This window comes from Dasypus novemcinctus, unplaced genomic scaffold (assembly GCF_030445035.2).
Source record: "Dasypus novemcinctus isolate mDasNov1 unplaced genomic scaffold, mDasNov1.1.hap2 scaffold_353, whole genome shotgun sequence".
Lineage (NCBI taxonomy): Eukaryota > Metazoa > Chordata > Mammalia > Cingulata > Dasypodidae > Dasypus > Dasypus novemcinctus.
In genome coordinates, this window is record NW_026688317.1 from 62,460 (window position 1) to 90,068 (window position 27,609).

A 27,609-nucleotide genomic window follows, 5' to 3' on the forward strand; every position below is an offset into this window, starting at 1 on the left:
TGAGCATATTATCCTCGCAGTCAGGGGATAATATCTATCTATGCTTCATAAAATCTTTTAAAAATGATAGAATTGAACTAAAATTGTGAATTTATTGAATTTAATCAAGAAGCTCTCCTCACGGGAAATTTTGAGTAGTTAAGATCTTTTTTTATAAAGCAGTTCCTTGTATTAACACTGACATCTAGGGGATCTATCTCCAAATTCATCTAAGTAGCAACAAAGTCTACCAAAATCTTCCATTTCTTGTTGAAAATTCTGGTTCAGCAATAACTATATACTATTCCAAAATGGGATGTTAATATTTATAAGAGGTGACAATGAGAGAGGGGAAAACAACAGCAACAACCAAAAAAAAAACAAAAAACAAAAAACACACACACCTAAGTCCTAAGCTCCTATTAGCTTTCTGCCTAGAATTAGAACTGGCACTGTGTAGCTGATTAACCTAAGAAGTTTCATCATGTTTAATGTGTTATATCAAGTTAATGACTGGTAAAATCAAGTCCTACCTAAAAAATCCTATTTCAAAAGAAAATTTAAAAATTTCATTATAAATACAATATAAAAATATCTGACTATGACAATTATAAAGATAGCACACACTCTTGGGAACTAAGTTTGCAAACATGTTGCAAAGAATACTTTTTTTAAAAATTTTATTCATTTTGTAAAAATATTACATTCAAAAAATGAGGTCCCATTCAACCCCCCCCCCCCCCCCCCCCAGCAACACTCACTCCCATCATCATGACACATCCATTGCATTTGCTAAGTACATCTCTGGGCATCTCTGCACCTCATGGTCAATGGTCCACATCACAGCCCATACTTTCCCACGTTCCATCCAGTGGGTCCTGGGAGGGTTTACAATGTCCGGTGATTGCCCCTGAAGCACCATCCAGGGCAACTCCAAGTCCCAAAAACACCTCCACATCTCATCTCTTCCTCCCATTCTCCATACCCATCAGCCACCATGGCCTCTTTTCCCACACCAATGCCACCTTTTCTCTGTGGACCTTGGATTGGTTGTGTCCGTTGCACCTTTATGTCAAGAGGAGGCTCAGATTCCACATGGATGCTGGATGCAATCCTCCTACTTTCAGTTGTAGGCACTGTAGGCTCCATGGTGTGGTGGTTGTCCTTCTTCAACTCCATCTTAGCTGAGTGGGGTGAGACCAATAAATCAGTGAAGGAGCTGAAGTCTGTTGAGGCTCAGGGCCTGGCTATCATATTGTCAGTCCAGAGATTCAAATCCCCTAAATATATCTTAAACCCCAACACCAACTACAATTCCAGTAAAGTAGCATGAAAGTCTTGTGAAAAGAGATCCCATCTGAGTCCAGTTCCATCATGCAGAAACAACAGCTCCAAAGAAGGGCCATCTGACATGGCCATGAACCCCATCTGCCATGACCATAGAACCTGTGGGTCTCTTTAGCCCTCAAAGGAACCAATACCTAGGGTTGTATCTACTTTATCTGTCTCTGAGACTCTGCTCAGTTGTGCATAAGGGCAATCCTTCTGACAACCTCCAGACTCTTTTTTAGAGACTCGTAGCCATATAAACTCATTTCTCCTTTCCATTTCCCCCTTACATTAGGTCAAACAGCATTTTAAAGTCATGTTATTATATGTAGACAGGGATATTCTGCTGATCCGCATTGAACCTTTAATTCAAGGTCATTTTCTAGTTACATCATCAGTTGGTACTTGGTAGTTATCCCTCAGTGCCAGGGAGGCTCATCCCCGGGTGTCATGTCCCACACTGGGGGGAAGGCATTGCATTTACATGCTGAGTTTGGCTTTGAGACTGGCCACATTTGAGTAACATGAAGGCTGTCAGGAGGAAATTCCTAGGCACACTGCTGCTCTAGGCCTTGTTCTTATTTCAGGCATATAGGCTCACAAGCATAGTCATTAGTATCATGGTCTCACTGCTGGACCCTCATTCCTTCCTGGTCCTTACCATTGCACCTGGGGGACTGCCGCTGCTCCCCTAGGGACCATGACAGAGCACCCCCAGCCAGGAACCCAGTACCCCCCCCAGCTGTAGTTTTAAATTGTTGCCACTATGAGTATATCCAAACATTACCATGCACCCTGGACATATGCCCTGTATAGATCCCTGTCAGCCATATATCACCTGTCAATAGTATCCTATACCAGTATTCCTCCACTGCCATTGTTGAACCACTCTGTGATCCAAAACTTCCTGAAAAGTGAAGCCCAATATAATGTCAGGGTCCCTTACTAGTAAAATGGAATATAGCGATGGGTTTAAAGGTTAGATATAGAATACGTGTTGATTTGGAAAAATTCCACATCCTATCTTTTTCTTTTCTTTTTTCCTAATTATTGAACTTCTCTTCACAAGAGCCCTAGACAACAGTAATTCATATATACAATATACAGTACTCCCACACATCTACCATAAAACCTTTTCCCTTCCACAGCGATATTCTTATAACTTATTCATATTTAAACTGATGTACAGACTCTGAGACAATAGCTTTCAAACAAGGTGACATCTGTGCTTACATTGTGGTCCATACTTTAGGATATACAGTTTTCTAAATTTTTAGTTATCCTGTTTTACATTATGGTTTACATTATTAGTCTGTCATCCCCTATATGTTTATGGTGTAATATTACATGTTTTATATCCATCCTTGTGTACTCTCACAAAACTCCTCTCTTACCCCACATTTACCTTGGTTCCACACATTTAACATCCATTTTCCCCTCCCCTTGGGGCCCACAGTGACAGCCAACCTCCATTTCCTGAGGAGCCACATCCAGAGGTACTTGCAACAGTGTTGAGGGCCTAACTTGCTCAACTGCCCCAATGCGCTGGGAGCCACCCTTTCTCTCGAGAGATACAGTTCCCTCTATTTGATGGCATTAGTCCTTCCCAGGATGCGGGTCCACCCCCCCTCACTATTTGGGTCTCTACCCAATGGTGTAACCCACTCTGGCAAAATGAGCATTCAGACATTCACCCAGGAGCCTGTCCTGCATCAGACCATCCCCTCCAAGCATCCTAAACGGGTAACCCTCCTAATTATATTTTGATAGGATTTTATCAGCATTTTACTCTCAACCAACACCTGACACTCTCCTATGTTCGTATGTTGCCCCTCCCTCCCCCCACTTTTTGGGCAATATTACCCATCCGCCCATCCCCAGCCCCCCTCAAACCTAAAAAGCCCCACTCAAAGGCAACCCCTTGCCCCCATTTTATCTCTTCTTTCTGTTCATACTTACCACCAGCTCATCATAAATTCCACCCCTGCAGACATCAGCTCACATCCTTCCTCCACCCCCCGATTTCCTGTAAGCCTATCTTCCAGTCTCTAGCTCTCTGAGGCACCTTGCTTATTTCATATCATTGAAGTCATGTAGTATTTGTCCTTCAATGCCTGGGTTGCTTCACTCAATATAAGGTTCTCAAGATTCATCCCTGTTATCACGTGTGTTTGTAGTGTATTTGTTCTTACAGCTGAGTAGTATTCCATTGTGTGTATATACCACATTTTATTGATCCCTCATCTGTTGATGGGCATTTGGGTCGATTCCAACTTTTGGTGATAGTGAACAATGCTGCTATGAACATTGGTGTACATATATCAGTTTGTGTCCTTGTTTTCAGTTCTGCTGGGTATATACCCAGCAGTGGTATTGCTGGGTCATATGGCAAATCTATGGTTAGTTTTTTGAGAAACCGCCAAACTGTCCTCAAGAATGGTTGGATCCTTCTGCATTCCCACCAGCAATGGATGAGTGTTCCCCTTTCTTCACATCCTCTCCAGCATTTGTATTCTTCTGTTTTTTTCATAGCTGCCAATCTTATGGGAGTAAGATGGTATCTCATTGTAGTTTTGATATGCATTTCCCTGACAGCTAGAGATTTGGAGCATTTTTTCATGTGCTTTTTAGCCATTTGTATTTCTTCTTTGGAGAAGTGTCTGTTTAAATCTTTTTCCCATTTTTTAAATGGGTTATTTTTTTATTTTCAAGATATATGAGTTCTTTATATATGCAAGTTACAAGTCTCTTATCAGATATATGGTTGCCAAATATTTTCTCCCATTGTGTGGGTTCCCTTTTTACTTTCTTGACAAACTCCTTTGAGGTGCAGAAGGCTTTAATTTTGAGGAAGTCCCATTTATCTATTAGTTCTTTTGCTGCTCATGATTTCGGTGTGATATTCATGAATCCATTTCCTATTACCAGGTCCTGTAGATATTTCCCTACACTGCTTTCCAAGGTCTTTATGGTCTTGGCTCTTATATTTAGGTCTTTGATCCATCTTGAGTTGATCTTTGTATAAGGTATGAGATGGTAATCCTCTTTCATTCTTCTACATATGGATATCCAGTTCTCCAGGCACCATTTGTTGAATAGGCCATTCTCTCCCAGTTGAGAGTGTTTGGTGGCTTTATCCAATATTATATGGCTATATATGTGAGGTTCTATATCAGAACTTTCAATTCGATTCCATTGGTCTGTGTGTCTCTCCTTATGCCAATACCATGCTGTTTTCACTACTGTAGCTTTGTTGTATGTTTTGAAGTCTGGTAGTGTGATTCCTCCAATTTTGTTTTTCTCTTTCAATATGTCTTTGGCTATTTGGGGCCTCTTTCCTTTCCAAATACATTTCATAGTTAGTTTTTCTAGTTCCTTAAAGAAGGCTGTGTTGATTTTTATTGTGATTGCATTGAATGTGTAGATCAGTTTTGGTAGGATAGACATCTTAATAATATTCAGTCTTCCTACCCATGAACAAGGAATATTCTTCCATTTATTTAGGTCTTCTTTGATTTCCTTGAACAGTCTTGTATAGTACTCGGTGTATAAGTTTTTTACCTCTTTAGTTAAATTTATTCCTAAGTATTTGATTTTTTTATTTACTATTGTGAATGGTATTTGTTTCTTGATTTCCTCCTGAGCTTGCTCATTATTGGTGTACAGAAATGCTACTGATTTTTGCGCATTGATCTTAAAACCTGTGACTTTACTAAACTCATTTATGAGTTCTAGAAGCTTTGTTGTAGATCTCTCAGGGTTTTCTATGTATAGGATCATGTCATCTGCAAATAATGAAATTTTGACTTCTTCCTTTCCAATTTGAATGCCTTTTATATCTGGTTCTTGTCTCAGTGCTTGAGCAAGTACTTCTAAGACAATGTTAAATAGGAGTGGAGACAATGGGCATCCTTGTCTTGTTCCTGAGTTTAGAGGGAAGGATTTTAGGATTTCTCCATTGTAAACAATATTGGCTGTAGGTTTTTCATATATACTCTTTATCATGTTCAAAAAATTTCCTTGTATTCCGATCTTTTGGAGTGTTTTTATCAAGAAAGTGTGCTGTATTTTGTCAAATGCTTTTTCTGCATCTATGGATATAATCATGTGATTTTTTTCCTTCAATCTGTTTATATGGTGTATTACATTGATTGATTTTCTTATGTTGAACCATTCTTGCATACCTGGAATGAATCCCACTTTGTCATGGTGTACAATTCGTTTAATATGTTGTTGAATACGGTTAGCAAGCATTTTGTTGAGGAATTTTGCGTCTAGGTTCATTAGAGACATTGGTTTGCAATTTTCCTTTCTTGTGGTATCTTCTTTTGGCTTTTGTACTACGGTAATGTGGGCATCATATAATGAGTTAGATAATGTTCCTTCTGTTTCAATTTTTTGGAAGAGTTTCAGCAGGTTTGGTGTTAGTTCTTTCTGGAATGTTTTGTAGAATTCACCTGTGAAGCCGTCTGGCCCTGGGCTCTTCTTAGTTGGGAGATTTTTAATGACTGATTCTATCTCTTTGTTTGTGATTGGTTTGTTAAGATCATCAATTTCTTCTTTCATCAATATGGGCTGCTTATGTGTTTCTAGGAATTTGTCCATTTCCTCTAAATTGTCATTTTTGTTGGAATATAGTTTTTCAAAGTATCCTCTTATGATAGTCTTTATTTCTGTGGGGTCAGTGGTGATATCGCCTTTCTCATTTCTTATTTTGTGTATTTGCATCTTCTCTCTTTTTTTCTTTGTTAGTCTCGCTAAAGGTTTGTCAATTTTGTTGATCTTCTCAAAAAACCAGCTCTTGGTATTGTTTATCTTTTCAAGTGCTTTCTTATGTTCTATTTCATTTAGTTCTGCTCTTATCTTTGTTATTTCCTTCCTTCTTCTTCCTGTTGGGTTACTTTGTTGTTGTTTTTCTAATTCCTTCAAATGTGCTGTTAGTTCTTCAATTTTTGCTCTTTCTTCTTTTCTGGTATATGAATTTATGGCTATAAATTTCCCTCTCAGTACTGCTTTTGCTGCATCCCATAAATTTTGGTATGTTGTGTTATCATTATCATTTGTTTCAAGGTAGTCATTGATTTCTTTTGAGATTTCCTCTTTGACCCACTGTTTTTCTAAGAGTGTGCTGTTTAATTTCCAAATTGTGGTGTGAAATCTGGGCCTCTGTCCCTTGCAAATTTCCAGCTTCACTCCACTGTGGTCAGAGATATTGTTTTGTATGATTTTGATCTTTCTGAATTCATTAAGCCTTTCTTTGTGGCCTAGCATATGGTCTATCTCGGAGAATGATCCATGTGCGCTTGAGAAAAATGCATATCCTGCTGTGTTTGGTTGTAATGATCTATATATGTCTATTAGATCCAGCTCCTCTAATATATGTTTTGTTTCTTTAGTGATTCTCTTTTGAGATGTTCTGTCCAGAGTTGATAGTGGTATATTAAAATCCCCCACTATAATTGTAGATGCATCTATTGTTTCCCTTAGTTTTTCCAGTGTTTGCCTCATGTATTTAGAGGCACCCTTGTTAGGAGCATAAATATTTATGATTGTTCGATCTTCTTGACAGATTGTCCCTTTCACTAAAATGTAGTATCCTTCTTTGTCTATCACAATTGTTTTGCATTTAAAGTCTATTTTGTCTGATATTAATATAGCTACTCCTGCCTTTTTTTGTTATTGTTTGCTTGTATGGTTGTTTTCTAGCCATTCACTTTCAACCTCCATGAGTCTCTGGGTCTAAGATGTGTCTCTTGTAGACAGCATATAGATGGGTCATATTTCCTTATCCAATGTCCCAGTCTGAATCTTTTGATAGGTGAGTTTAATCCGTTGACATTCAGTGTTATTACTTTCAAGGAATTATATGTGTTAGCCATATTTTGATTGGATTTGTGTTTGTCATAGTTTGTTTGTATTTTTTTCCCTTCTATTTTTGTCTTTTTTGTTGCTCTTACACTCTCCTCCAGCTCTGCCTGTCCTGTTTTTTCCTTTCTTCCTGCAGAACTCCCTTTAGAATTTCTTGAAGGGGAGGTTCCTTGTTGGCATACTCTTTCAGTTTCTGTTTATCTGCAAATATTTTGAACTCTCCATCATTTTTCAATGCTAATTTAGCTGGATAGAGTATTCTTGGTTGGAAATTTTTTTCCTTTAGTACCTTGACTATATCTTGCCTCCATGGTTTCAGATGAGAAATCAGCACTTAATCTTATGGTGCTTCCCTTGTATGTGATGGTTTTCTTTTCTCTTGCTGCTTTTAGAATTTTCTCTTTGTCTTGAGCATTGGATAATTTGACAAGTATATGTCTTGGGGTGGGCCTGTTGGGGTTTATGACCAGTGGCTGTGCTTCTTGGATATGTACATCTGTCTCTTTCAGTAGATTTGGGAAGTTTTCAGCCATTATTTCCTGCAACGCTCCTTCTGACCCCTTTCCCTTCTCGTCTCCTTCTGGAATGCCTATAATACGTATGTTTGAGCGTTTTGCATTATCGTTCAGGTCCCTAAGTCCTAGCTGGATTTTTTCTAACTTTTTATCAACCAATTCTACTATCTCTTTGATTTCCGATGTACTGTCTTCCACATCACTAATTCTCTGCTCTGCCTCTTCTAGTCTGCTGATATTTGCTGCAAGTGTATTTTTGATTTCTTGAACTGTGGTGTTCATTCCCATCATATCTGTTATCTTTTTGTGTATGTCTGCAATTTCCCCTCCAAGTGCTGTCTTTATGTTGTTACCCTCTTCCTTTACTTCATTAAATTTGTCGGTGATAAATGTTCTGAGAACTTTCACTTCTTTTGCAAAGTTCTGCTCTCCTTCCTGATTTTTAGTTTGTCAATTGGATTCAGCCATGTTTTCCTGATTACTGGTTTGGTTTGTAGATTTTTGTTGCTGTCAGGTCATCATTTTATCTTGACAGGTTTAATCAGTTCCTTAGCTTCTTTGTCTAGTCTTGGGGATTAATTAGCTGTTGTTTTTGCATAAGTGGTATGTCTTCTCCTTGTCACTTTGTTCTTCTTATTCTAGTTTCTTATTGCTGGTTGAGTTCACTTTAAAGGAAATTATTAGTGCCGGGGAAAGGCAATTGTGTAAGCAAGGAAAAAGTGTATAGTAGTATTGGTGATAAATGTTAACAGAGCAACAAGATGAGATCTGGGAGGATGGATATTAGATTCATGTAAGTTGTGTAGAGTTATAACAGTAGGTATAGTACCTATAATGAGGTAGTCGACTGAATATGGGAGGAATATGGTATGTATTAAAAAGCTACTATTTTCGTGAGAGAGGGAAGGAGAAAAGAAAGGTAGTAGTTTCAAGAGTGGATAACAGACAGAAAACAAAACAAAGGTATTAGAAATTAAGAGTTAGACACTTTGTGGATCAAAGAAAGGGAGATGCAATATAGGAGAGACAGTAGATGATGGTGGATATCAAGATGTAGGGGAAAGGGGATAGTGTAGGTAGCCTAAATCAGTTCACACAGAAATGAGGCAGTGGAGGATGAGAAAACCCAGCAAATGTGAGGTGTTCCCTTCAGCATCTATTGTATAATTAAGTTAAAATAAAACAAGAAGAAAATGAGGGACAAGGGAGAGAGAAAAAAAAGAAAAAAAAAGAAAGAAAGAAGAGAAGAAAGGAAGAAAGAAAAAGGGGGTGAGCAAAGGGTGGGGAACAGGTAGGGGAAAGAAAAAAAAAGATATACATGAACCACAATGGCAGCACCAACTACAACAACAAAAAAACCCTAAATAACTGGGAAAAAAAAAGTTTTTGGGGGATACGCTGGGAAAAAAGACTAGGGGATAATGCAATATTAGCAATCAGGACATTAAAAAAAGTAAAAAATAAGATAAAATGAAAATAAAAACAAAACAAAAGGAAATGAAAAAGAAAAAACGCAAACGTTGAAGGCTATGGCAATCAAGGACCTCAGATGGAACTCAGGGCATGATGGATTCAGGGATGGAAAGTCTGAGATATTGAAGACTCAAGAGGTGTGAGTCTCTGGGGTGTGGGCCACCAGAGTTTAGGGGACTCAGACCTGGCAACCTCAAATCTGGTCAACAGGGAGTCTAGGAGCACCACAGTGTAACACAGCCCTCAGGGATCCCCGCGGCTGGGTGCCAGCCCTATGGGGGAAGTCAGATCCGCAAACTCTATGTTATGTCTGAACCCTGCAATTCACTTACTCACTAGGGTCTATTTATGAGGATATATTGTCAATTCAGCTTCTGAACAGCTCCCAGCCTGTGATCCCCCAGAACGGCCACCTGAGGGCGCCTCTACACTGCAGCCAATTTAATGACACAGATCAGAAGCCAGGCCCGTGGGTGGGACTTTAGCCGGAAACGCCAACAACAGAGGCCAAAACCGGAGTTTCCAAGCTTCTCAAAATATTCCCCAATCGGCTTCCCGATGTGTCCCCCTCCCTCGCCACACCCTATAACAACCTCCCAATTACGTCCCTTTATTGCCAGCAATCTAATTCCACTGCAGGTTGGCAGCTGGGCTTGTGGGGGCGGGGCTCCAGGCAGAAGTGCTATTACTTGTGTCTGCAATCAAAAATTCCCCGCTTCACAACAAAACACCGTCTGTCTCCCCAAATCAGTCTGCAAAGGCGTCCCATCCCATCAACTCCCCAACAGCCCACCCAGGACTTGCAAATTCCCCAGCACCGAGAGCTTCCAAAAAGCGTGGCCACAGTGCCAGTTCCGCGGCTCCACGCCCCCCCCCAAGGAGGGAGCAACCCATGTGCAGGTCTCACCTCTGTGCAATAGAACCCCAATTATATCTTATAGACCAATCCTCTCCATTACCTTACCACCAAATCGATGTCCAGACACTTCCTGCCCTGCAAAAATCCTGAAAAAGCCTGGTCGTGGAGAATCTCCAATGGCGCCCAGCTGCCTCTTCCCAGGAGAGATCGCAAGGCAAGCTCACTCAGCCACCATCTTGCTTCCCCCTGGTCACAAAGAATACATTTTTTGAGCCGTGAACAGGCAAATAAATACCAAACCTCCTTAATAAATCTTATACAGACCTAAGCATATTTTTAAGCATTACCTGAAGAAGAAAGAAAAATACCTTTTGAGGAATTGCTGTATTTCAAGGCACCAGATAAGGATGAATTGGAGAGAACTCTCAGGAACATGTTGGCGTAAGGCTGCTCCTTTTCATGTCAAGACAGGAAAAAAGTTCATGACAAAGAAAAGAAAGAAGAAAACAGTGTGCATTCCAAAAAACACAACCAACTGTACTATTTTACATTAATATGCTATCCAAGTACAATTATGATTTGGAGCAATGCTTATTTAGCCAAAGCATTTCCCCCAAATGAAAACAACCCAAGAGGCAACCTTACAAAAAGAGAATAATTACAAATTCAACAGCACTATCATGTGAGCCTTACCTACCAAATCCAGTGTGCCACTGACAAGAAAGGAGACATCTAAAACAAGGAACAAAGCTTATGGATGGCAGCAGCCCCTTAAAACCGTAATGCACAACTCAAAAGTAACCTTAGAACTGAATGAATTCAAGTTCATTCTAGCCTAGACAAATAATTAATGGAAATTTAAGTTTTAAAAATGAAACTTTTAATTATGAAAAATTCAATTAATGTTATATACAAAATAAGTGCTGATAAGTATGCTGAGAATAATCCATAATAGGAACACAATTAAAAAATGGTTCTATGCTGTTGCTTTCCAAAGACCACAGTTAGTTTAACTTTTAATGCCCAGTAAGTGTCCAATAAGTAGGAAGTCCACCATCATCTCATGTTGTATCATTAATGCAAAAGCTAAAGCCCGAGAGCCTGGGAGCGCCTGGTCCACCATTGCTGGTGGAAGGGCAGGCACCTTGTGCTGAAGCGCACATGGCCGAGTGGTCTTGAGGGACAAGCGCTCGGGGCACACTCCCTCAGTCAGCTCCAGCCCACGGGCCCAGTAAGTTACGTTGTCAGGGCTGCAGCACCTTTCCTCCTCGTGTCTTCCTTGATTTCAAGAAGACATAGTCTTCTTTTCTGTCCACGAGGAGTCTCTGGAGCAGGTGCTGCACCTCAGAATCACTGTTAGGACAGATCACGTCAAGGCATCTCCAGGCTGAAAGGAAAAAAAATCAGTTTTCTAGAGAAGAACCAGAGTCTAAAAAAAAAAATTCCTCAGGAAGTGGAGTATACATTGCTTTATTATATAAACATGTTAATACATGGACAAAGGAATAAAATAATTCTACCCACAATAACAATGAACAAATAATCACAACTAACCAAATGAACATATTTTTATTAGGAGCTATTTTTAAAGAGAAATTCGAGAGGTATCTAGTGTTTTGCTTTATAAAATTGTGTATTGGAGAGAATGGAAATTAAGACCTTCATTTCCCACAGAATAATGTACATCGGCAAGCACCAGTTTGAATCCATGTAAAATCCTGTTCCTATAAGCCCAAACATACAAAATACGAGCAAAAGACTGAATTAAGGGCATCAGCATGGCTCTCAATTTCATTTTCTTTACTTTGCTTCTTCCCTTTAATGGGGAAGAGGAATGGACACTATTTTTCCTTCACAAGCATAAAATGCTGCACTTGCAGCAAATGGGGGCTGGAGAAGGAGCCGCTCCAGTGTTCAGGGCCCAGGGACCCAGGAAGGAGGCAGACTCAGCAGGTGGTCACCCCAGGCCCCTTTGTGTCAAAACTGACAAACGTCAGCACAGAATATAAAATGCCATGGTTTTTATAGTATAAAGATATGATAATATGGCTTATTCAAAAGGTGGAAACAAACATGGAACTACTCACTAGAATGCAAACAAAAATACCGAGCTGTGACACCTCTCACATTTCCTTTACTATTAGGAAGTTGAGCTAAATCCACATAGAGAGACTTGATGTGCTCTTACTCCTCTGAAAAGCACAACCCTTTGACCTCTGAGGACCTACATCAAAAAATGGCCTGAACTAAATGACTGAAGATGCACTTAAGCACTGAAGTTTCAGGATCACACACATCGGTGGGGGTGTGTGGGAGGAAGGGATGGATGGAGTTCACAGGGGTAGTACGTGAGCCCCCAAAAGTATTTGCAAAAGGGTTTCTATAATATCCTAACATTTTTCTGGGGAGAAGGTCATAATTTCTTCCCTGATCTCAAAGGAATCTGAGAACCACAGCCTGAGAAATTAACCTTGACATGACTGTCTAGAGTCAGCTCTATTTCTAACAAGCTGCCCAACCTTATATGATAAAGGTCTTTTCTGGGCCTCTTATATGTAAAGGTTTGTTCTGATCCCTTTGTTCTTTCAGGGTTTAATGAGGAAGGCTGCAGCACTGTTCAACTATTAAATCAAGGGTCACCTCTCACCTGTGCCTCTGCACATCGTGGAAGGGAAACAGGCATGAGGGAGGGGAAGACAAGCTGATGGTCAAGGACCACAAGGCCAGATGTGCTCAGAGACCTCGTCCTTCAGCCTGTGTAAGAGCATACCCTGCCTGCCTCTTTCTTAAGAGAACTGTCTGAAAAATTCAACTGTGCTGAGAAATCACCTGTAACTTACAGAAATGTCCAATTCTAACAGCAGAGTGGATTTTATGGCATCATCTGTAGTGAGATGAACTGCCTTTGAAATTGGAACTTGAAAAACCGAATTTACCGAAGTCACAGATGCTTGGCTTTCCCCCTTGAAAGCCAAATGTGGTGACACATAACTCAATACAATTTTCAATTATACCAGTGCTACACTAAGTGGCTTACCTATGGGATCTTATAAAATGCCCTGGCCAATTAAGCATTGTCCTCTAGGATAAATGACTACAGATGTTATTTTTCAAAAACTTACTCTTACTCATTCATAAAGAAGCTTATGTGTATTTCTAAGTATTTATCTAGTAGACATTGGAATTTCTGAAATACATACTGAGAACACCAGAAGCTAGCATTTTCCTGAAAAGGCTAGTAGTCTTCTAATTAACTATGTAGAAGGAAATGGTATTCATGTCAGTGTTTCAGGAAAGGTGTCCTATAGTAGAGGACAGATGTTTTAAAATGGCTAGAACGTGTCTGGACAGGTGGTCATGGAAACGGAATGCTTATATTTTATCTAGTTTTCTTCCTCTTAAATGTAACTACTCCATGTGACTCGTAGCTCCCATATTGGACAACACAGGTTTCAGGTAACCACAAAGAAATCCAATTCTGTACTAGAACCCCACCCCTTTCCTAACTAGTTGTTCAAGTTTTAAACTAGAAAACTACAGATTAAGAGCTGCTAGTCAATTAACTTTGCTAAGTGTTAAGTGGGAAGCTGGGAGAGGGGTCAGAGCAGAGAATAGAATGTGGTGTGGACCTTGAGGCAACACCCACCTGCCTTCAGGCTCCAGCAAAGGCAGGGGTGCTGCCCAGACATGGTCCTTGGCACCAGGCACCCGAGAGCTTTCAGCACCTCAGCTCATGCCTCTGCTCAGAGGCAGCCCATGTCCAAGCAAGGATCCATGACCATAAAGGCACAGCGCCTCTGTGCCTCTGAAGGTCCACATAGCTCCAGAGACCCTGTGGGCATGGCAGAGACTTTGCTGAGCCTGTGTCACAGCTCAGCAACTCACAGCTCAGCAACTCACTGCGGACAGTGCCACCACCCCTCCATTCCTCAGGGATGCCCTAAGATGCACCTCATAGCCTGACTTCCGGAACCCAGGCTGTGAAAACTGTGCCAGAGAGGTCCAAGAAAGAAGCTAGAGTTGGAGATTGGAGCTGAACACCAGAGGATGGGATACTCATCTCCTGAAGCCTGAGGGGAGAGAAAGCTAAAACCAGCCTTACATGGGAGAGAAGGGGACCCTGACACATGGGAGAGGCGCCTGCAGCTGAACATCTTGAGTCCTTTCACCCCTTAAGCCAAAAGGATGCAAATGGAGATGCTCCATGACAGCGCCAGAGGGCAGTTATCAAGGCCACCAAGACCAAGCTGGAGACAGCAGCATGGGTCTGAGGGGTTCAGTGGGGGACCCCACAGTCCAGGTGACAGTACATAGCCAGCCATACCAGGTTGCACAATTACCTCAGTAAGTGGGAGGGCTGGAGTGGCCTGACCCTTAGAATTAATGGAGATGGCCAAGAGGACTAAGAGGCTCTAGGGCCAAAAACAAATGAGTAGCCTACAAGGGCACTGGACCAATACTTAAAATGAAGACAAATCAAGGGTGGATGACCAGAAACTGAGGGCAGCTGCCTGTCTAAGATCCCAGTCCTTGTCCAGCTTCCAGTCCTAGAGTTCAGTGAGTGAAGGAGAGAGCAGTCCCAAGGGAAGGACTCTGCATTCAGTAAGGATTCCCAGTCCCTTCAGAGGGAAAATGGAGCTACCAAATGCTTCAAGAGTGTTAAGAGAAGGACCGTGCTGATGCTGATACCCGGGGATCAAGAGGGTCCCCGTGGCCCACTGACCAGAGTAAGAACAGTTGGGGCCAGGCAGCAAGGTCAGTTCTGTCCCAGTCCAATCCAGTAGGTTCACAGAAGCCAAGACCCCACAGTGGTCATTTCCTGAGCATTCGAATGTATAATCAGAATCATCACACCTGGGCATTGGTACCAGCCATCACTGAACTCCTGACCTGTGGGTAGAGTGATCCTGGTGGAGAAGTCCAAGAGGAAGACTCTGAATTTCACACCACTCTTACTCCCACCAAGATAGAAAATGTTTTTTAAAAAGCATATATGTAACATTCTGGGAAAAATGGTAGAAAACAACATAATCGTCAAAAACCTAAAGGTTACAGGGGAGCGTCTCCACCACATCTCCATTTAATTTGCTGATCTGGTCTCTATGAATACCAGATGGATTCTGGGGAATGAGCTACTGCAAACTCAAGTAGTAGTTCCAATGGTGGCCTCCATGCCAGATATGATTTCTTTCTAAGGCAGACTGACTTGGCCTCAGGTCCATGGGATGTAGCCACTGATTTACCCAATGCACCCTTTCTACCATCCCTACAATGGAAGAGGATGAGATTCAGTTCACATTCACTTGGAACAGACAAGGGCATACATTTACAATTCTGCCCCAGGACTATGATAGTGCACTTTCCTGCTCTTACATAAGATAGGCTAAATAAATCCAGAGCATCTGGACATTCAGCAGAACAGTGTCCTAGCTCACTACATCAATGACATTATGCTAATCAGACAGTGAGCAAGCAGCAGCTCACAGGCCAGCACCCAGGAGGTGGGAAGTCAACCTCAGTGAGGCAGACTGAGCGACCGCCACGTCCATGCTACCTTTAGGGCCTAAGTCCAGTAGTCTGGTAGGCAGGACATCCCATCCCAAGTCAACAACATAGTACTGCATCTTGGATCTCACTCCACGCAGAAACAAGTCTGGAGGGCCTCTTCAGGCTCTGGGGCAGCCCGTTCCACACCTGGGAGCAGAAAGGCTGCTTGAGTGGAGCAGGCCCAGGTGACAGTGCCCTAAAAGGTCCTGCTGCTGCCCTGTACCACACAGTAGAGAAAACTGCATGCTATTAGAGATCAGTGATGGGGCAGAGGTGCCATGCAGGTGAGCCCCAAGTGGGGATCTCAGCACAGGCCCCAGTGTTCTGGAGCAGGGCCATGCTAACTGCAGCAGAGAATTACATCCTTTTGAAAGCCACTCCTGACAGGTACAACAGGGCCCTGGGAAAGACACAGCACCTGTGATCCCACAGTGGGATCACAAGGCCAGGACTGCCCATCAAAAGCTATGGGAACTGCCAAGCCAGGGTGTACAAACTCAGCAGCAATCCCTTTGGGACCTGGAGCCAGCTGGTTCAGTTTTGAGCCAAACTAGGTCCCAAGGGCACAAGCAAGCTGAGCCAGCAGGTGGCCCAGGAGCCCATGCCATCCCACAGTACTGCAGCTCACACCTACAGCTGCAGGGAATTAGCCTAGGACCAGCTGGTTATTCTAGATAACACTTCAACAGAGAGAGTAAATTAGAAAGGAGGTACTGCTAGAGGCACACAGGGACTACTGCAAGACATTACAGCTGCTAGGCTCACAACTTCTCCAGTAAAAATAATACTTTTTTAAGCGGGGTCTTAAGTCTTTTTTTGGAGATGTGTCTGTGAATGTTCATTCAAGCGTATGCACTGACAACTATACCTAGTACGGGCAAAATAAAAACATTAAAAAAAATACAAAGACACTATAGCTAAAAAGAGAGGTAAAAAAAGGAATAGTAGTCTGAGATTTCAAAAGGAAAAAGTCCAAAATGCTTCAAGAGGGCATAAGCCAACTCAGAATAATACCACTTATGATGATAGTTACTTAAAAAAAAAAATCTTTGTCCATTTCTGCTTAAAATACAAGGAAACATACTCTAGAGAAATATCCATTAAAATTAAGTAAATAGAATGCCAAAGCAATTTTGAAAATGAAGAATAAAGCTGGAACACTCAAATTACCTGATTGCAAGCCTCATTTTTCAGAATGAACAAGGCAGTACGCTTTTGACAAAGTATGGTGGAGTGAATTCTGGATCCCAATGGGACATGTTTCTGGCCTTGGTCGGCATGCTGGTGTGTGGACCCTTAGTGAGTGGTCTCTTTCACAGTTCTTCAGGTAAGCAGGGTCCTAACTCCATCAGGCTGGGCTCCAAGCAGGATTAACTAGGGTCCTTTCTAAGCAGAGGGAAAGTCAGGAGGAGAAAGAAGCCACGGAAGAAGCTGCAAGTTGACCAAACCCAGACGAAAAAGGACAAGATGCCCCCATGAGCACTGCCATAGGAAAGAAAAAGCCAAGGAGCCCCCAGGCTGCTAGCCAGCTTAAAGAGCAAACCTTGGGAGGAAGCCAAGCTTCCAGCCACAGAAACTGTGAGCCAATGAAATCCTGCTGTTAAGCCAACCCACTGCATGGCATTTGTTTTAGCAGCTGGAAACAGAAACACAAAAGAATAGTCTCCAATGGAACAGAACAGAGAGATCAGCAATAAGCCAATGTATGTGACTGATTTTTCACAAAGCTGCAAAGTTAATTCAACAGAAAAAAGACAATCTTTACCACAAATGATACTGAATATACATATGCAAAAAATATAAAGCCTTAATGATACTCACACCTTACACAATAATTACCTAAGACTGAATCAAGATACAAATGGAAAACCTAAAACAATCAAACTCCCGGGGAAAACAAAGTAGAAAATCTTTGTGACCTTTGCTTAGGCAAAGATTTCTTAGATACAACAATAAATGGACTATAAAAGAAAAATGCTGATAAACTGGATTAAAAATTTAAAACTTCTGCTCTGCTAAAGAAACTGTTAAGAGAATGGAAAGACCAGCCACAGACTAGGTGAAAATATTTACCCAACATGTATCTGACTAAAGGCCAATATCCCGAATATATAAAGAACTCTTACAACTTAACAAGCAAACAACACAACACAAAATGGTCAAGAGATCTGAACAGTTATTTCACTAAAGGAAACATGGATGGCAATCCAAAACATGAAAAGATGTTCAACATCATTTGTCATTAACTGGAAATGTAAACAAAACCAATAATAAGAATAAGAAAATTACAAATTAAAACCAGCTAAAGTTAAAAATCCTGGCAATGCCTCTACTGACAAGTACATAGAGCAACTGAAACTCTTACACATTGTTGGGGGAAATGTAACATGGTAGAGCCACTTTGGAAAACAGCTTGGGAATTTCTTATAAAAGTAAAAATGCACTGAATGTACAACTCGGCAATCTCATGCCTAGCCATTTACCCAAGAAAAATGAAAAGGAAAAAATGTGCACCTGAATGTTTATAGCGGTTTTACTCTTACTCATCAGAAACTGGAAACAACCCATGTCCCCTCAATCAGGAAACAGATAAACTATAGTATATATAATGGAACATTACCTATCAATAAAAAAGGAACACACTGCAGACACAATTGAGAACATAGACTAATCTCAAATGCATTTTGCTCAGTGAAAGAAACCAGACTCAAAACACTGCATGCTACAATTCCATTTGTATGACATACTGAAAAAAAGCAAAACTGTAGGGACAGAAAGTAGGTCACTTGCCAGGACAGGAAGGGCAGGGACAAGCTCTAGGGATGCTGACCCTGAACCCCAGTGAAAGCCACTGCCTTGGACGCTGGGAACTCCAGGTAAAACAGCCACAGAACATCCACGGGAAACGGGGGATGAAGAGTGACTCTATCATCGAACCCGGCATCAGGATGTTTGGAAAATATTGGGCAACTCACCTGTAACAGTTTATATTTCCACTATTTATTCTCTGCATTTGTAAAATAGAAACAATCTTTTCTATTTTACATTACTCCTGTGTTTTTTCAACCTGTTATCTTCTGTTGCAGTTTGATATAGCTATGATATCCAAAAATACATACTGGATTATGTTTGTAAACTGCTCTGTACCTGGGAAGGATTAAATTATGATTAGGGCTTTGATTGGGCCCCATCATCAGAGTGTTGACTCCCTACCCCTTGGTGGGCAGGGACTCAAAGATAAAAGACATGCCAAAAAACAGAGTTGGAGATTTGGATGTGGGAGATTTTGATGCTGGAATTTTCAGCTGGAGCCCAGGAAGAACACAGAAGAATAGAGATAGCTCCTTAGATACAGCAGAAGGCCTGGAGAGAGACAGCTGAGCAAATACAGCTCACCTTGTGGAGAGAGGCAAAGCCTAGAGATCCTATAGTCTACAGCTGGTCTTATGGAGAAAACAGAGGGGCTGATCCCACAGAGAAATGAATCCCAGGAAGAGAAGAACCCAGGAAGCCTGAGCCCTGGCAGATGTTGCAGAAACCAAGAGGTTAACTATCTAAAATAATGGAAATGCTGACCTCTTAACCATTACTTCTTCAAAAATAAAGTAATATAATAATAAGGACACTTTTGTAATGCACAGAGGGGTAAATTTTTTCTGCAAAAGCAGGCATGGATAATGTGTAAGTGAATGAGCTTAGCACAACGTTCCAATAAAACTATATCACAATCAGGTGACAGGCCTGCAGGCTATAGTTGATCCCTGTTTGTTATTAAAATTAACACCCATGGTAAATCAACATTATACAGTATAAAGCAGAAAACTACACTGCTTACTTGGGTAACAGACTCCTGCAGATGTACCTGTAAGTATTCTGGAGGTAAAGCAGGAATTATCAGAGAAACCTGTGAAAGTGGGGGCACTGAATGGGTAAGGGAGAACTCAAAGTCTTCAATGAAAGCATTCGACCAACTATTGTTGGCTGTATTTTGTTCCAAAACCTCAGAATCCTTTCTTCATGAATCACCTAATCTCAGATGTTCAATTTGTGACTCAAGGTATAATAATTCTGGTTCATCAGAGCCCGTCCTCAAGGAGGCATTACATGCCATTGTGAGAGTTCCACTCATATCCTCTTTTCCTCTACTTGACATAAAATGTTTTCTGAGGGCAGCCCAAAGTCCATCAATCCATGGTGCAACCACAAGCTCTAACCTGTATTATTATATAAATAAATTAAAAACCTAAGTTATCTATCATAAATCTACACCAGTGGGATGATGGCAGAGTCTCCCCATTTCTTAAAAAGGAAGACTACTCAAGATGCAAAAAATACCTACATGAACAATTAAGTTTTTAAAAAGGTAGCATATATGTGTTCACTAGTTTTGATGCTATAATACAATTATAAAGATCAAAAAAAGAGTGAAAATGTTTTTTAAAGAGGCATGCTATATGCTGATGTGACTAACAGAACTCAACCAAAATCCAAGTCTACTCTAAACCTCAAAGGTCGTCATGACACCAAGGGCATCATCTTTTTCTGCTTAGACACCTTCCTAACCTTCTCTTCCCTATAGATTAGGGGTTCTTAACAAAGAGTCTGTGAGCTTGAATTGAAATCCAAAAAATATAGTATTCTTGTGGGGGCTGTTGGTGCACTTGTGATGGTTTTAATTAACGCACAGTATAGTGTGGACTTGGGAAGGGTTCTGTGGTTTTCACCTGACTGGCAAAGGGGTGTGTGGAACAAAAATGGTTAAGAATCCCTGCTATAGAATAAAGCGTCACTAAGTAATCACTCCAAGTCTGTTGACTAAATAAACAATTGAAACTTCTGTCAGCTCTGAACAATTTATTTAGTAAAACTTCCAGGGAGGCTGACCACCACTGAAGGAGGGAGAAGCAAGGGAGGGAGAAGAGTCATCTTTTAGGAAAGTTAAATGAATCATTTGGGTACATTACAAAAAAAAGAGACACCTCAATTATTCCCTAAGCAGAGAAAGTCTGAGTAGAGTCAATGAAAAGGAGAGACTGACAGGGATCTTGGAAATGACGGTCTCATCATTTTAAATCAAAACTCAAACAAGGTATTAAACTCCAATTCAAAAAGCTAAATGGCTTAAGAAGAGGCACATTTTAGACCTCTGTTTTATTATGAATCAGGCTACAATTTCATGGAACTCATTAGGTGTGCACATGGTACACAGTTCTAAATTTGGTTACACATCACATCCATCACTGAGGAGTTTTTAGAAAGGGAAGTTTATAAAATTATGGGTCCAATCAGATATATTTAAAATTCTATTCTCACAACTCAGAAACAGTAAGATGGTAACAAAATACACAACTGTAATAGTCACTACAGGGCAGGCCTTGTTCTAAGATGATAATGTTCATTCATTCATTTAATTGGCCAAAAGCCTTACCTACTGTGTACTATTTTATCTATATCACAGGAGGAGAAAACAAAGCACAGGACATTTAATATTCATTTGACCAAGGTGTCAGAAAGTGGGAGATCAACTGAGTCCACACTCTTCACCCCTACTATGTGGGGGCATGTTAAGCAAGGATGTCTTCTTGAAAATATTCATAAACATTGAATGTCAATGAGGTTCTTGCAAAAATAAACAATATCAAGGGACAAAATTAAAGATGACATGCTTGGAAATGTGGCAGAGCTTTGTCACAATCACAAATATATATACAATTAGAACATGGGAAAAATACACAGCATCCAGCTGCAGAAAATAAAGGAAGAAGTGGACAATAGGTATGACTTCAGTGAAAACATAACAAGGATCTCTGAACAGGAAAGTAAAGTGGTAATATGTAGAAATGCAAGACAATAGCAAATTTGTCATTCGTAAATACATCTCTTATGAGTGAAAACTCATTTAATACATGTATCAAGTAAGAAAACAAAACAAAAACAAATGTGAGGATGTGAGTGCTGTCACTAGCTAAAACAATTAAAGGCCAGGGGCAAGTGCATCAGAGGGCAGCACCTGTCAGATCTTTGAATAAACATGTGAGGAGGACCTGAGCCGGAGGTCTCAGGGTGAAGTTTTGACAACTTTACCAAGTTGTAAAAACAAGATCAAATAGAAGTCATGAACACAGAAATTGAGGCAGCAAATGGATGCTGCGATGGTGAGGGATGGAGCACCAAGGAGGGCTTCTGAGACCACCACCGACTGATCTGTCCTCTCTCAGCAAGGGCAGCTCTGTTCCCCAGGTCTTCCCCGGGGTGCACAGGAGATGGGGCACTCAGGTACACTGTTAAGTCCTAAAGAAAAGGCTAATGGTAGCAAATACACACTTCAAAAGAAAGGCAACTACATGGACGCATGTTCTCTAGTTCTTCCCACTAGGAGATACTGAAGGAGAGACACCTTAAAACAAAAGCAGATCAAGAGGTGAATCAAGCTCTAGCCCATCTTCTTGAGTGCGAGAGATTAAAAAAAAAAACTCATTAACTCTCATACTGTGGAAATAAGCATTTATTCAGAAAATAAGTGTTTATGAGGCACACTGTTCTCACCTCACAGTCATCTGCACATCCAAGTCATAGAAACGCTGGGCTCCGACCTCTTGAAGTCATCTGCCAATCATCTTTCCCCCATTACAGAAATATGTGTATTCTGAATTGCCCAGACCTAAAAGAGCACAAATAAATTCTTAGTGCAAAATAAAGTTTAATGCAGATAGAGAACAAATAAAATAGCTTAAAAAAATACAAAGAACAGATAAATAAAATACCTAAAACAATATTCTATGCACAAATCAATGGAACGAAAAATAATGCATAGGTTCACATTTTCTCTTGAGTAATAGTAAATATGCAGATATGTTCCTTCTACTTCACGGCATAAAATCAAAAGACAAACTGAAATAAAACAAATATCTTTTGAGAATTGTTTAAAAAATTTTCATATCTCATATGTCTTAAAGAATTGGATAGGTTTTGAAAAAACATAGTACCTCAATTTCTAGACTTTTCTGAGTTAGAGTAGGGGTCTACAAACTATAGCCTGTGGGACAAATCCTACCCTGGACCTATTGTGTAAATAAAGTTTTACTGTAACACTGCCAAGTCAATTGATTCATGTACTATTCATGTTGCCTTCAAGCACCAATGGTAGTTACATAGTGGTGACAGAGACCACATGGCAGGCAGAGCCCAAACCATTTCGCATCTGGCCCTTTGCAGAGAGAATTTCCTGATCTTTGATTTAGAACATACAGGTGTGGCAGCAGTATAAACAATCAGTTGCTACAAATGTTTCTGTGTTAAAGTAAATTAAGAATGGTTTCTATACTGCATGGCAAGAAAATAGACTAAGTTGTTGTTATACTTGGTAGAAATTTTAAAATTAAAAGCTTAAATTCTTGGATGTTTAATTATCACCATGTTCTTTCCAATGAAGAAAGGGTTAAGAAGTGGGGGGACCACCGATGGGTCTTGGATTGGATTGACTACAAAAGGTGAGCAGGCTGCAAATGTCTGTCTTTAACAAAGTTTTTAAGGAATTTTCAAGCAATATGTTCACTCGTGAAAACTGGAAAACACAAGAAAGGATATAAACATAACATTATAATAAACCTACTACCTAAATATAGTGACTGTTAAATTTTGCTATTCTGGTGTTACATTTTGATGGAGCCTGATCTTAACATACACACAAATGGTATTTTATAACCCATTTATTTTAGTTAACATTTTCATATAACTCATTCCCCATTATTAAGCTTTGAGTAAAACAAATTTAAATGCTATAAAATATTCCCCTACGCTTAGACATGACTGTTCTCGGTCAGGGTCACGAAACTCAAATTTCTGATTAACTGTTTATTAGAGCAAATTCCACCCTTGCTAGATCCTGATAGGTGGGGGGGATTCTTGAAGGTAAAGGGCACAGACCTCAAGCCAGGAATATGGGACCAGAATCCTCCCCATGGGGTCCCACCTGACTGTACTTATCCTGCTGATCTTTGATCTTGATATTTTTAAACAATACTGCACAGTTTAATCTAGGATGGACATTAGATTCACCTGGGTGCTTTTCAAAACAACTGATTCTGGGCACTACCTGAGAACACTTCAGTCAGAGTCACTGCAGGTGGGCCCAGGAAATGGAATTTACTAAAACTCCCCAAGGATCTCAATGTGCAGCAAGGATTGCAAACCAGGCTCCTGCACTACAGGTATGGTTCTTAGACAAAGGAACCTTGCAGTCACCTAGGAGCTTTTCACCAAGAAACAGCATTCAGGCTTACCCTTTCAGGCACTCAACATTAGAAGGAGTCAAAAGGTACTGTTCATCATTTAATATTTTGGAAGTGACCCAAGGTTGAATTTGATGAGCACCCTTGGTTAAGACTGCTACTCAAGGAGTTCCGCAGAGGTGGGCTGAAGATTGGGGGAGCATTCACACAAGATCCACTTATTTCCATATTTTGTTTTATATTCAAATATTCAAAGTAAAACCAAAAAGACAAAACCCCTGCAACTGTATTTCATGGTTCTGAAAGATGCTTTCAGACACCAGAGTTAAAGCTAGTAATAATACAGTAAAGCAAGACCAGGAAATGTTACCCAATAATCCATATCACAGGGGAGCAAAGAAATCAGCTGGCAGCATCCTGTCCTGTACTTTAACAACCTTGGGGGCTGTGTCTGGTGGGTCCCCAGTGCCCATGGTGGAAGCAACAATGATGATGGGAGCTGTTTTGATTCTTAGAGTATACTACAAAACAAGGACAGTGTTTCAGGGATCTAATGCCAGACGTATTTTTGACTTACCATGTCAGCAAGGCGATATGCTCAGCTTCCTCTCTTACATTTCCTTTCCATTTCCTCCTAACCAGGTTAGGAGATGTAGACAGAAGTGAGCATCAGGGCAGGGATGAGGGTGAAACGGTATGGCCCTGCGCTCCCTGCTCAAATGAGCCGTCCAATGAAACAAAGGGCATTTGCTCCCTCGATGCTCATCAGGAGGTCAGGGGAATTTAACATTTCCCTCTCTCCTTGGGCCTTACCAGAGAAGCAGAGTTGGACCCCACTGCAGTGTCCATCTAAAGCGTTCATCCAGTTTAGGAAAGTCAGAAGGGGACAAAGCAGCTATCACTGTGTCCTGGGCCAAATGTGACCGTGAGCTCTCATCTGCAAGTCCACTAACAGGGCCATCAAAGTGTTTGTCTGGGGAACAGTTTTGAAATGAGAGATAACCAGGGAAACCTAATGCTAAGCATGGTTCTAAGATGGGAGAAACAACTACGAACAATTGCACAACAAAAATAAACCCGGGGCCCTGATGACAGTGCTACACATTGTGGTGAGCTGCCAGGGGGAAAGGATGCTGCCTAGGTGGGGACATCTTTTCAGAAGAAAGTAAAAAAAAAAAAAAAAACAGAAATAAAAGCAAAGCATAGGGATTTTGTTAAATTGGGGGTAGTTGGTATGCTGGGGGGGGGGAGGGGAGATGCAAATTCAGAAACAAAGAGAACAGAAACCCAGTGCCCAGGATTAAAATGGCAGGACAAGGAGGGAGGAAGAAATGGGATACTCTGGTGAAGAAAGGAAGCAATGAAAACCGAGTTCTCAAATCTTCAGCAAGATAGAAAACCACAATAAAACCAGTCATCTGAACTGCTAACGGCAGAAGGCAGAGAAGTAAACGGAGCACTTCAAAGTTGGAAACTAGAAGTGTTATTCCACAGACACCAGGAAACCTGGCCATCAAGAATGACCACATTCCCAGAGAGTGGAGAAATCAGGAATGGCAAACTGAGATCACCAGTGTTTTCACATCTTATGTATCAAGTTTCTTCATTTTAATCCTCCCCTCAATTTAAGTATTTCAAATAGAAAATTGCATTGTCTCTATTTATAATGCCTCAAGAGTACCACTTAATTTGGCTCCAAGGAATCCATTTTATTTTCATGCTGACATAACAGCTAACTTTTGACCAGATGGCATCATGCTTACAGGATGTTACAACAAATTGTGTGCTGCATGCTATAGAGTTTGTGGAACTTCACCTTGAAAAGCACCACCAAGGAGCAGAAAGCAGAGAGCTAGGAGCTAACACTTAGATCATGTGCCATTACTGGAGAGACCTTGCCACCCTGGTCTTAGTTACACAGCAGTGGACTGAGTCGGGGAGGTCAACCCCAAGGGGCCAGGCCAGGGCTAGTGTTCCATCATGATGATTTTGCCTTTGTTAGTAGTAATGGCCTCAGATGGTGTTTCTTCCTGTGCCTCCTGCAGTATCCTCCCTTCTCTGTGAGTACATCTGGAGACAGCTGGCACTCAGCACAAAGCAGCTAGGCAGTCTCCTTCTATGAGCTGGCCTCATAACTCACCTGTGCTGTTGACAGCCTAGCCTTCTGAACTGAAGATGTGGAAGAGCTGGATGAGCTTGAAAAATGGAGTTTAAGTGAGAAAGTAGTACTGGCAGTTTGGTTTTGGAAGTACTGAACCGCGCTGCTGCTCAGTGACTTGCATGTCATCTTACGCTATAAAGAAGTTCCTGCCTGCTGCTGGAGCCTATGTTGCCTCAAACAGTATAATCCAGAGGGCTAAAAAGGATCAAAGGAGAGCATAGAATTGAGTTGGGTCCTATATTCCGTCACAGAGGAACTTTTGCAGAAGCTGGACATAAAATACAAGTAGTCTCTGGCCTTAAGAAACTGAATCTTCCCAGATCCTAGGGTCAGACCACTTGGGTTTGAATTCACGCACTGCTATTTACAACTGAACCTTTGGGTAAGCTACTTAACTATCTGTGCCTCCGCTCCTTCATCCTTAAAACGGGAATACTAATTACTTGATAAATTATATAATTCATGTAAAGCACTTGAAAACATGCTTGAGACATTGTAGTGCCCACTAAATCTCAGGTATCTTTTTGTTTGCTCTTTTTCAAAAATATTAAAAACAGGTAAAAGTAAAAATTCCAGTAAAATTATAAGATTATTGGTCCCTATGTGACGCTAGTACTAGAGAAAGTTAATTGAGCAATACAGTTAATTTCACACCAAATATACACATATTCACATAAAATATGTGAAAACATATCCAATTCACTCAAACCATTTATTAATTCATTTATGTTTTCCCCTTAGAGATTGCAAAACGACGTGTAGATTTTTTTTCCATAGCCGTTCACTATCTAACCTGGAAAAGTCTCAATTTGTAAGAAAAGACTTAAGGACAATCCTAAACTAAAATCTTCGCTGTTGAGGAATCAACAACAGAACTTTATGCTTCTCTGAAGCGTAAAATTACAACTAAGGACGAATTAAGCTACAAAGAAATCAAAAGGTAAAAGAGTCGAGTTAAGCAACACATTTAAAAAGGAAATCACAGAATATCCATATGGACTGCAGCAGCAGAGTCAGTTAAACGAATGAATAGATAAATTATAAGGAATAATCTGAATTCACGACGCATTCCGGGCGTCCTCGGCTCTGTTCAGTGCAGTGAGGGACACGCCACGCTCCCTGTCCTAACTAGCCATCTGCCTCTCCTGCGGGAGGCCCGGTTACTGCAGGCGCCTGAGGGGATAATCCCCACAACCAGGGGATCGAGTAGGGGCTGGGACCCCCGCGTGTGTCAGGAGGCCCCACGCACCGCAGGCCACGGGAAAGGAGACGCGGGCAGCGGGACTGGCCCCGGCGAGCCTCCCAGAGCGCGGCCCTGAGCGGCCCGCGGGCTCGGCCCTGCTCCGCCCCCGCCCTGGCCCGGCCTCCGGGAGCCCGACACGCGCGCGGTCTCCACAGCGGGCAGCTCGGCCGCGGGAGGGACGAGGCGGCACCCGCAGGGGGGCAGGGCGGGGGCGACTACTCGCCCGGCCCCGGACGGCCGGCACGGGCCGGGCGGGCGGGCGGCGCAGGACGGGGAACGCCGTCGGGGGTCCCACTTGCTCCGAGTACTCGTCCGCGAGGGACCCTCACCCGAGCTCGGCCCACCCGGGACGCCGTGAACGCGCGCCCGCAGGCCTGGAGCCTGCACTAACGGTAAAGCGCGCC

The 27,609-nt window shown here is 41.5% G+C and overlaps 1 long non-coding RNA gene across 3 annotated transcripts; it reads right to left on the reverse strand.

Annotated features, from left to right (window-relative positions):
• Positions 1-642: 642 nt before the first annotated feature.
• Positions 643-27,609, reverse strand: LOC139438548 (uncharacterized). 3 transcript variants are annotated; one of them, XR_011648226.1, is made up of 7 exons: positions 27,501-27,609; positions 24,379-24,435; positions 22,117-22,231; positions 11,283-11,410; positions 10,392-10,476; positions 10,124-10,269; positions 643-8,847 (listed from the first exon to the last, which is right to left on the reverse strand). It is a non-coding gene; the product is annotated as an uncharacterized lncRNA (long non-coding RNA). The 3 variants fall into 3 exon arrangements; XR_011648225.1 differs by lacking the exon at positions 27,501-27,609 and having other exon boundaries at positions 10,129-10,269; positions 24,379-27,274; XR_011648224.1 differs by lacking the exon at positions 27,501-27,609 and having other exon boundaries at positions 24,379-27,274.